Source organism: Etheostoma spectabile, chromosome 20, assembly GCF_008692095.1.
Source record: "Etheostoma spectabile isolate EspeVRDwgs_2016 chromosome 20, UIUC_Espe_1.0, whole genome shotgun sequence".
Lineage (NCBI taxonomy): Eukaryota > Metazoa > Chordata > Actinopteri > Perciformes > Percidae > Etheostoma > Etheostoma spectabile.
Window position 1 is genome coordinate 15,049,896 of NC_045752.1, and position 10,096 is coordinate 15,059,991.

Sequence of the window (10,096 nt, forward strand, 5' to 3'; positions counted from 1 at the left end):
TATATATATATATATATATATATATATATATATATATGTGTGTGTATACAGTAGGTTGACACCTATCAAGTATATACATTTTCTGATAAATGCCCACGATATTACAGGCTATCATTAAGAATAAGCTTCTAACTGTTGTCTACGGCAATGGACATGATGCAGTTTGATGGATTACATATTTATTTTGAAATGGATCAATACTACGCTGGTTGCCTGTGTGAGGACCGTGCCCTGCATTAATTTTAATGTAACATGTCAGCAGGATTACGCAACTATGAATAATGGTTTTATTGTTATGCCGTTATGCTTAATGGGCATATCTGTTATTATGATTAGTGTCGTGTTTATTAATATAATGATGACTGAGCTTCTGACTATGAATTTAGTGCAGGATTATAATTATTTGAAAGGTTTTCAGCAGTGCTGTGTCTTTGTCTTTTGTCTCTCATTCCCAGCAATGTCCTCATTCACATTCATGCATTCATATTTGATGTGGAATGTCTGAAGAAAATAATAGCTGCTGGCAACTTTGAGATGATTTCGGCTCGGCCGTTGAAAACACCCATGTGGGTCGAGCCCTTGCGTGTATTTATGTTTGAGAGAAAGAGCAACAGAGCGTGCAGTGCAGGAGGAGGTGCATCATACCTGAGCAAAAAATAGGCTCTCTAATTCTGCTCTTGTGAATTTCCCACGCATAACAGTTACGTTTTAATCATGCACTGGAGAGGGGGGGGAGGGCGGAGGAACCTTGATTTTGTTGAAACTGACGCCTACAGAAAGCTGCATCTGCAATGCTAATCACACTCTAGCAAAGGGCCCCACGGACAAGCCTTGTCTTTTCCTGTGAAACTAAACAAAAATGTGTCTCCAATAACAACCAAGCACTCTTATCTCTCGCCGCTTGGCTAATGTTTTGCAGGGCTACATCTGGAGAGAGCCTTCACTGTCCTGTTACTTTGGCCCAATCTGTATTCACAACAAGAGCACGGAGCTTAAATGAGTCAGCCTACAGTACTGTCTGCTACACTGGGTATCATACTCATCCCACCCTGATGCATGTATGTTTCTATTTATTTGGCTGCTCCGTGATGTTAGTTGAGTATGTTGCGAATGTTCTTGGTGCTTTTTTATTAATTCAGACATCTGTGAATCCCTTTGTCTGCCACCTTCTTTACATAACTCAGGTTAAACCTCAAAATATTCAATAACATTGCAAAATTCATAGACTTGTTCTTGCTTTTATGGAGAGCTGTCTTTTAGCTTTTTAGCCATTTTGGCAGAGCACCTGTGCCTATTTTGAGAGTACTCTCAGAAAGCTCTTAACTTCACCTAAAAAGCAGTTGCAGTTCATCAAATGGTTCCATCCCTGCAATTTGAAGCACTTTATCACGTCTTTGTATTGCAGCATTTGGATGATTTTTTTCCCCCCTCTTTTTGCAGCATCCTCTTCTTTTGATTAGAAAATCCATGAGCTACATAAAAGTCCCCCTCCATAGCTTTTATCTTCAATATTATTTAATCTTGTCAGGGAAAAATCCTCATACAACATATTTCTGTTTTTTGAATTTTACCACTGGGGCCAAATAGTACTCAGCAGCTTTGTAAATATCTCTCTTCAGGTGTGGTCACTGTTTCTGCAGAGAACATTCTTTTTAAAGAAAGGGGAGCTTTTTGCTATGAGCTCGACATTGCTCTACTGCCTAGATTGCTTAGAGGAAGGGAGTTTGAAACAGTTAATTCTCCATTCATTTTTGAACTACTGTCCATTACTGTTGAAAAAGAGAAAGGCTCTCTGCGCTGACTCATAGCCTACACACAATAAACATGGCGGTTCCTTTGCTGCTTTAGGAGCTGATCATCCAAAGACCTTTTGTTAACAAAGTCTACAGAGAAACCTCCAGAAAAGGAGAAAAACGCAAAAAAAGTACATGTTGCTGAAAGCCTAGAAGACAAACATGGCTGTTGTCCACTGACAATCACTTTGCTCTTGTTTTTTTCTGTAAAAACTAAACTTGAGTTTCTAAATGTTTCCATACTACAAATGAGATATTCTTTACAACACTGCAGACCACTATGAAGCGCATAGCTGTGTTGCAGACAGTTAAATGAATCATCCAATCAGTACACTATTTAAAGAAAGTTGATGAGACTTCAAAGTTGCTCGGCTTTAGTACTCCATTACACTCTACCACATCATTCCATTAGTTTGCAATTAAAAATGTGACTCATTTTTGGTTAAGTGCTGATTTATGGTGTGGCATGTTCACATGCTGGTGGGAAACTCCAACATCTGGGATATCCGAGATGGCTTTTGGATTGTATTTATTAGTTATGCACGATGGATTTTATTTATTGGTTATGCTGTAGGAAAATTAAACCCAAAAGATAATTATTAAAGCAATTAAAGTGTGTGTGTGTGTGTGCGAGTGTGCATGTGAAATGGCATGGTCCTTGCATTAATAATGGCGCTATTCAGCAGCCAGCTGTTCTTCTGTTGTGCTTATGATAGTTGATTGCAATACGATGACTTAAAAGCGTGCACTAATAGCAGCATGGGGTGGAAGAGCCACAAATAAGAAAATAGCTCAAATTTGTCTGAATACAAATAATTTTACTCTGTAATTTAACTCATTCATGCCATTCTTACTTTATCCAGCACAATAAAACAGGCACCAGTAGACTGAAAGCTGATCATTATTATAACTAAAATGATGCACTTAAACACAGTGGACTCCTGCTTTGTACGCCTCAGTGATATCGATGTGTCAGTGTAATACTCCTCGCATTTCTCAGCCTTCAAAACCTCCATTATGTTACCTTATCCTGTATTCGTATCATATGAGAAATACACATTTTAAATAGTCTTGTCATGTATAAAATGTATGCGGCTAATGACTATTCAAATTCACTAAGGCTTAATATGTTCAACGTCTGTGCGAGTAGTAGACATACACATCAAACATCTGGATCTCTTTAGGTGACACTTGTTGCTGCAACATCATGGCTTATGATTTCCTTGGATTTTGGCCGCTGGTTGCAGTTTGCTGTGGGTGTGTCATGTGGATGTGGCCAGAACTGAGCTGTATTGTGGATATTGAGTTGAAGCTAATAGCCACAGATCATTTAGGTCCTAATAATACGAACAAGGCAATCAGTAAACAGAGCTAAACATTGAGCAGAGAAAGTCCAAACGCTGGCATGGCTTCTTCACATTTCTGGCATCATCTGAGGGAAATAAAAGTGCCAAGAAGCAACCAGCTGGTTGGTGCACAGCCACACGGATGGGATGTTAACTCATTAGTTTGCTCCCCAAGATGGGAGTGATATATGCAGGGGTTTGAAATTGACCAGGGAGGCTGTGGAGTTGAAGGTTTTGGTCATGGTTAGAATGACTTACTAATGACACACCAAGGAATTGTTAAAAAAAAAAAAAAGTCAGGAAATGATCAAGAACTAGAATGAGTTTCAAACACTTTCATGTACTTGATGAAAACGAAGAGCCTCCAATGTGACACAAGCACAGCCTTGACATGCCCTGCCAGTTACTTCCAAATGAACAGAGGAGGTGGCGTGAGGGAAGGAAAGGAGGTCCGTGAGAACAGCACAGCACAGAAAAAGAGAAAAGAGAAAAACATAGGGGGTGGAAGACAATCCCACCTTCCCCTCTTCCTTCTAGTATCTCCTTCCCCATCCCCCTCTCATCCTTAACGAGGGATAGTTTTCTCCTCGCCTCTCATCTCTCCTCCCCTCCTTTCCTCACCGTCTCCGGGGACCAAACACACCCCTGAAATGTTGCCATGGAAACGCCTCACACACTCTTGCAGACTCTCTCTCTCTCAGCGGTAACGCCTGTATCCTCTCTCTCCTCTTTTAGCATCTTGCTCGGAGACAGCAGGGGCGGCAGTTGTCGGGGGAAAAAAAACCTGACGTACGGCGGAGTACCCTGCGCCTGAATCCATTTGTCACGAGAAAAAGTTAAAAACCTCCTTTGATATTCTGGATTGACGGTCACAAGATGTTACAGTTTTGTCAGTGTGATGAATTATTTGACACGGCTCACCAAACTGTTGTTCCTGAACGCCTCTTTTTTAAATTCTTTTTATTATGGCTTTCAAATGCATCCGTGGCAATTTCCCTTGAACTTTGCTCTCCATTAGAAAGATAAGATGGGAACAAGCTAATTTAATTGGCACACAATCACCGTAGCCATGCCATACTCAATTAATGCCTGCCAAAGTCTGACAAGAGACAGTAGCTGAGTCCCTGGGCTGGAGCATAACTCATTTATAATTCAGTCCTATTTCTCATACTTAAGGTCAGGATAGAAGTGTGTAAAGTGAGTTTTTTTTTTGTTGCAAGCACTCAACCGCATGAAAGGATACATCTACACTATATCTCCCCCCCCCCCCAGGCTTTTAGAGATCCTGGTCCACTCTGGGGGGTACAAAAAAAAAGTACTGTGTTCCTGTGGCACTTTGACTCACAGCAGAGCACCCGCTGCCAGCTTCATACAGGGCATGTGTCATCCCCGCTGTGCAGCTCGGGGAGGGTTTTTATCCACCTTGTGAAGTGTGTTGGTGTCATCATGTCGACCAAGGCACAGATGCGATCTCTGTGCTGCATCAAACTTCGGCGAACAAAAAAAAAAAAAAAAAAAAAAAAAATACAGTCACATCCACAGGCGTGAAATCATTTGCCCGGGGCAAATTTAACATATTCCAAAAAAAAAAGTAACATCACTTAATTGATTTCCTTTTCATCCCACAAAGCTGTGGGGAGGGAAGTGTCGTCATCCACCCAAAACTCACACAGTGAATGCACCACATTTTCTTCCCTCAACACCTACAGTACATCACTCCCAAACTGAGGCAGAGCTTTTTTTTTTTTTTAAATCTTCATTCTCATTCATCACACACGCCATGGGGAGCTCATCATTTCTCTTGTTTATTTATTTATTTATTCATTAACTGAATTAGGCTACTTGCATCCTGCCCACATCCTCGCACCTCGCGCCCAGATAGTGACTACGCCTATTAGTCTGCTGATGAAACCAGGTGTCAATATCTTTTTTTTTTTTCTTTCCCTGCAAGTTAACATTGACTCATGCAAGGAATTATTTTCATTCGTCTTGGCAACAGCTTGAAAACCAACAGGAGCGCTTAACTGGAATGTGAAAGCTCCTCAGTGCTCATGTGAAGTGTCGTGAGTCTTACCTTTTACCTGCTCTTCCACATGCCAAAATCCACCTTCACGTTTTACATCACTGAGTGGGGAGTCCGAGGCACGCACTCTGACTGACACGCTCACACACTTGCACAGACTGAGATTGCAGTCCTCTCACTGAGTTGGTTTCCTTTCCACCCGGGTTTTCATGAAAAAAACTACCTTCATAAAAAAATCTGTTTTTTTCTTTCTTAATTTTTCCACACACAAAAAAATCTGGTTTTGTCTCCGGTAGCCGGGCAGCTCATCCTTCCTGGCAGCGGCTCCAGGTTTAACGAGGCATCGGCACGGCGCTGGATGACGGGGAGGGAGAGAGATAGAGAGAGAGAGAGAGAGAGAGAGAGAGAGAGAGAGAGAGAGAGAGAGAGAGAGAGAGAGAGAGAGAGAGAGAGAGAGAGAGAGAGAGATGTGTTAAGGCAGCAGCTGCAGCTACAGCAGGCTGACGTGCTTGCCTTCAGAGTAAAAGCCTAAAATAGAATAGGCTATAACTTAGCACCCCCCCAATATAAAATAAATAAATAACGAAAGACAAGGTGGCTGACGTCACTTGTGTGCACTACAAATGTTAGCATAGACTTAGATCATAGAAACAAAAATTGCTCATTATCCAGGGATCTTTCATTGTGGTTGCAAGACTGCTGTGCTCCTGATGCTGTGGTATGGAGGGGTAAATTAATAAAAATTAGGAAATAAATGCATTGAGAAAATATAAGATGTCATGTATGTGTCTCATAAGGCCTTGTTTTTGCTCAACAGTTGTCTTTCAGCAGGATGTTCCTTCTTTAAAAAAAATATTCCGTTTAAAAACGTGCTTAAATGATTCCAACCCAATACATTAATGTAACTATTTTCACATAAACCTTTTATGTTAAAAAATAGCCCAATCACATCCATCACTGTTCCATTGGCATGCAATAAATGCTTACAGATCGGCCAATAACAAAACCGGGACAATTTGTTTCTAAGCAGTGCAAAGTTTGGTGGAAATTTAAAGATAATACAAGACGAATTAAATTCCTACCAACTACCGCTTTGAAGCTTTTTTTTTTTTGGAGCCAGAAGTGAACATATTAGGACAAGAGCGTTGAGCTGGGAAGGAGGTTGCCATTTTACAAGGCAGGTAACACTAGCATAAGCTAGCTAGCCGGGTTAGCAAGGTGTTTCCGTAATTCAAGTGATCATATTAATGGGGATGAAAATTTTGGCTGAAAAAAGGCCTTAAAACTAAATATACTTACCGGAACAAAAAAACATTTGACCACTTCGCATAATTTATATATATTCTTTTGCTAGCATTAAATATTTACACGCCCAGTCTACACCCTTCGCATTCCGCTTCCGGGATTGCTCCGGTGATGCAGGGAATTCCCCCGGATGCATGTATTTTTTCGTTTCCTTTGTGTTGGAATTTTAAATTCGGTGGATTAATGAGTATGGTTAACTGCTCCTCAGATCTCTGCAGGGTAAATTCAGACACCTAGCTGGACTATCTGTCCAATCAGAGTTTTCTCTCACACAGCTATTTTGCAGCAACTCTGTGTGAAGTTTAGCTCCGCCCATGACGAATCTTACTGGTTTAAAGAAATACCATTAAACCGGAGCACGTTTCCCTCCCATCCCAAATGCTATGTGGAGTAGCCAGACCCTCCTTCAGAGCCCTTTGGAAGAGGGTCTGGCAAAGTGAGACTAACTTTAGCCTATCTATGTTGCCAGATCTCCAGAGAGTTTGTTCCTAACACAGAAACAGGTCTTGTGACATCCCAAGTTTATGTGGACTAGTGACAGTCTGTGTATGTGTCAGGATTTGTGCGGATTGGACCCAGAAATGCAGGGACGAGGAGGTAGAAGAAGTTAATTAAGATTTATTAAAGTAACGGCTTACAAACAAAAGGTGTCCTGAAGCAAGCAGGCAGGAAGGCAGGCAAAAGGGAAGTCCAAAACTAAATCCAAAAAACACTTGCAAAACTGAAGACACAGAAGGCAAAACCACAAGGACGAAGTGACGCAGCGAATAACCCTGGGAGACACGGCGCGGAACTGACAAGTGACAGAGAAAGCACAGAGACTAAACATACCATGTAACGAGGGTACTAACGAGAGACAGGTGACATGAGGGCTGATGAACAGGTGTTACACATATCTCTAATACCCAAGTGGATCGCAGCATCTCGCGAACAGTTCTGATCACATTTGTTTATTTTTATTTCTCTGATCATTTTAGAGGTCTATTTCCTGATATATGTGTTGGTTTTAGTTCTATTACCCATTTGTCACATTTCAAGTTATTTATTGTCCAACATATTTGACCGTTTATTCCTCCATCCATATATTCAATTATGCATTTTCAATTAAGTCAGTATTGGTCCCCTGACAGTATATTTGACCAGAGTGGGACAAATCAACAAACTGGCCCTAGCATGCAAAACAAACAAAATCACTATGCATGGGATACTAAGCCTCTTGTGTCAACCCCAAATCTAGAATAATGAGAAGCACTAGAAGACAATGAAGAAGACATGATGGTGTGTGTGTGTATGTGTGTGTATCAGCTTAAAATGTCACATTAGCACCAACCGAAAGGCTTCTCATAGACGAAACACCACAGATCAATTCTCCAATCAATTTCTGTTGAAGCAAATTAATGATTACATCAGAGGTGGACCACGCGCACTTCAAGTTGAGCTTATCTGGGTTTTAAAAACAGGTCGATACCTGCAACACAGATCACTCAAACCTTGATCACATCTTTCCTGAGCAGGATTTGATTTTACGCCTATGTAACTAGCGTGTCCAATGAAACATGTATAAGTATTTTTATAGCACTGTGATTTCTAGTCTATATCCTCAACGTTGTAGCCTGGATGCTAGCCAAATATAGCCCCACCCACAACATTAGAGGTCGGGAAGTTCGGTCTGGACTTGATCCGTTGTGGAGCAACTTGGTTCGAACAAGAGCTGGTAGGACCAATCAAATTGTCAGGGCGGGCTTTATTCGATGATGGACAGATGATCAACAGAGCAGACCCGCAGGACTGCGCCCGCTCGTAATTCACCATGTGTTCTATTAATACATTCATGGTATGATCTTATGATACATCCAAGGGATGTATGTACTGTATGCTGTAAAGCTATCGGCCAGTAGCTATCATCAGCGGTAGCTAGCAGTTGAGTTCTGTTGACAACTGTGCGTCGCTCAACATACATCACATACTGTACTTCGTTGCTTTAGTTGGTCATAGGTCTATCCAATTGAGTGTGGAGTCATTTTCGGTTGAAACACGCATTATCAGACTATTCTGACTAAAATCTGAGAATGAGTTCCACTTCTGGGATTGCTGCGCCGGATTTCCCTAATTTGGATATCCGTTGCCTTAGGCTTCCTTTATGTTGGCATTTTAAACTGTGGTCAGTGTATGAGGACTATGGTTAACCTTATCTCAGATCTCTGCAGTGTAAATCCAGTAAGCTAGCTAGACTATCTGTCGAATCTTCTCAAACTCTCCAATTCTGTTGCACGACTAAAACAACTTTTAAATTTACATGTTCCACCAAACCAAGTTCCTTCCCGAGTATATTTTGCTTGTTTAAAGAAATTCCAATAAATCAGAGCATGTATTTCTCCCGTCCCAGAATGCTGTGGGGACTACCCAGTCCTTCCTCCACAGCGCTGTGGCGGAGGAAGGTCTGGCAAAGCGAGACCATGTGATTTCAGACGGGGGTTTTGTTCATACAAAACAAAAATGATTTTTATGACTCATTTAATGTTTTACTTTGAAGGTTTCATAGGAAGTCAAATTTCATATTCTGGCTGGCTTGCCCCTGGGATGGTGGGAATCCATTCTTCCAAGTTAATCAGTCTGCCATTACCAGGCAAAAAAGAGAGGAGCGCCTGTGGAATGCATTTTGTTTCTACCTCCAGTTCTCCTTTTTCTTTCTTTCTCTCTCTGCTCTGTGCGACTTTTATTCCGAGATCAGCATTAATTCCTTTCTTCCCTTCATCCATACACAGCACACTTCCTGTTATCGTTCCTGTATTTAAATCTTCTGTGACATATGCTCATACTGTGAATCATAGGGGACCCTCCACTCACATATGACATAATGAACGTGTGAGACGTGTGTGAGAGTTTTTTTTTACACTTCAATCCTTTTGAGGACCAAATGTCCTCACAGGGGCAGCCAGGAATGAGAAAAATCCTTCAAAGTGAGAAAAGGTTTGACATATTATATCATGCAGGTGTGTTTCAGGGTCGGTCTTTAGATTATGTGCCAGGAGACGTTAGTTTAGCTCGGCATAAATACTCGCACATTATCTATCTAGTTTGTTTGATTCATATAAAAAGAAAAAGAAAAATAGCAGCAAGTTGGGGCTTTATGGGCTGTTTAACAAGATACTACGTGTTAATTAGCCAGCTTTAGTGGCGCTGGTGTAGGCAGATTTCTTTTTAACTTTTGGAAGAGCCAGGCTAGCTTTTTCCTCCTCCTTTAAGCTAAGCTAACTGTCTTCTAGTTGTAGCTTCATGTGTAACAGACAGATGTCAAGGCGGTGTTGATCTTCTCCTCTAACTCTCAGCAAGAAAGAGAAACATTAACATTATTGGTCTTTTCACATAGCCTACATGTAAAACATGTAAAATAAAAAAACAACACATGGTTGTATACAAAATGCATTCTGGGAAATATGGAAAAGAAATTGACCTAATTATAAGAGCCATTTTAACGCAGTGTGATCCCCAAAAAGTAATGAATGCAATGGATGAAGTCAATAGAAGAACCACACAAGTAGGCTAAAGAAATACAAACGTGTGTGTGTGTGTGTGTGTGTGTGTGTGTGTTTGTGTCTGTGTGTGTGTGCGTGTGTGTGTGTGTGTGT

General features: G+C 41.0%; 1 protein-coding gene across 1 annotated transcript in view; it reads right to left on the minus strand.

Annotated features, from left to right (window-relative positions):
- Positions 1-5,513, minus strand: part of lingo2b (leucine rich repeat and Ig domain containing 2b) — a 35,259-nt gene extending 29,746 nt beyond the window's left edge. The window contains exon 1 of the mRNA XM_032500065.1: positions 5,214-5,513. The gene's annotated coding sequence lies outside the window, so the exon portion shown is untranslated. The remainder of the gene's footprint in view (positions 1-5,213) is intronic.
- Between the last annotated feature and the right edge of the window lie 4,583 nt (positions 5,514-10,096).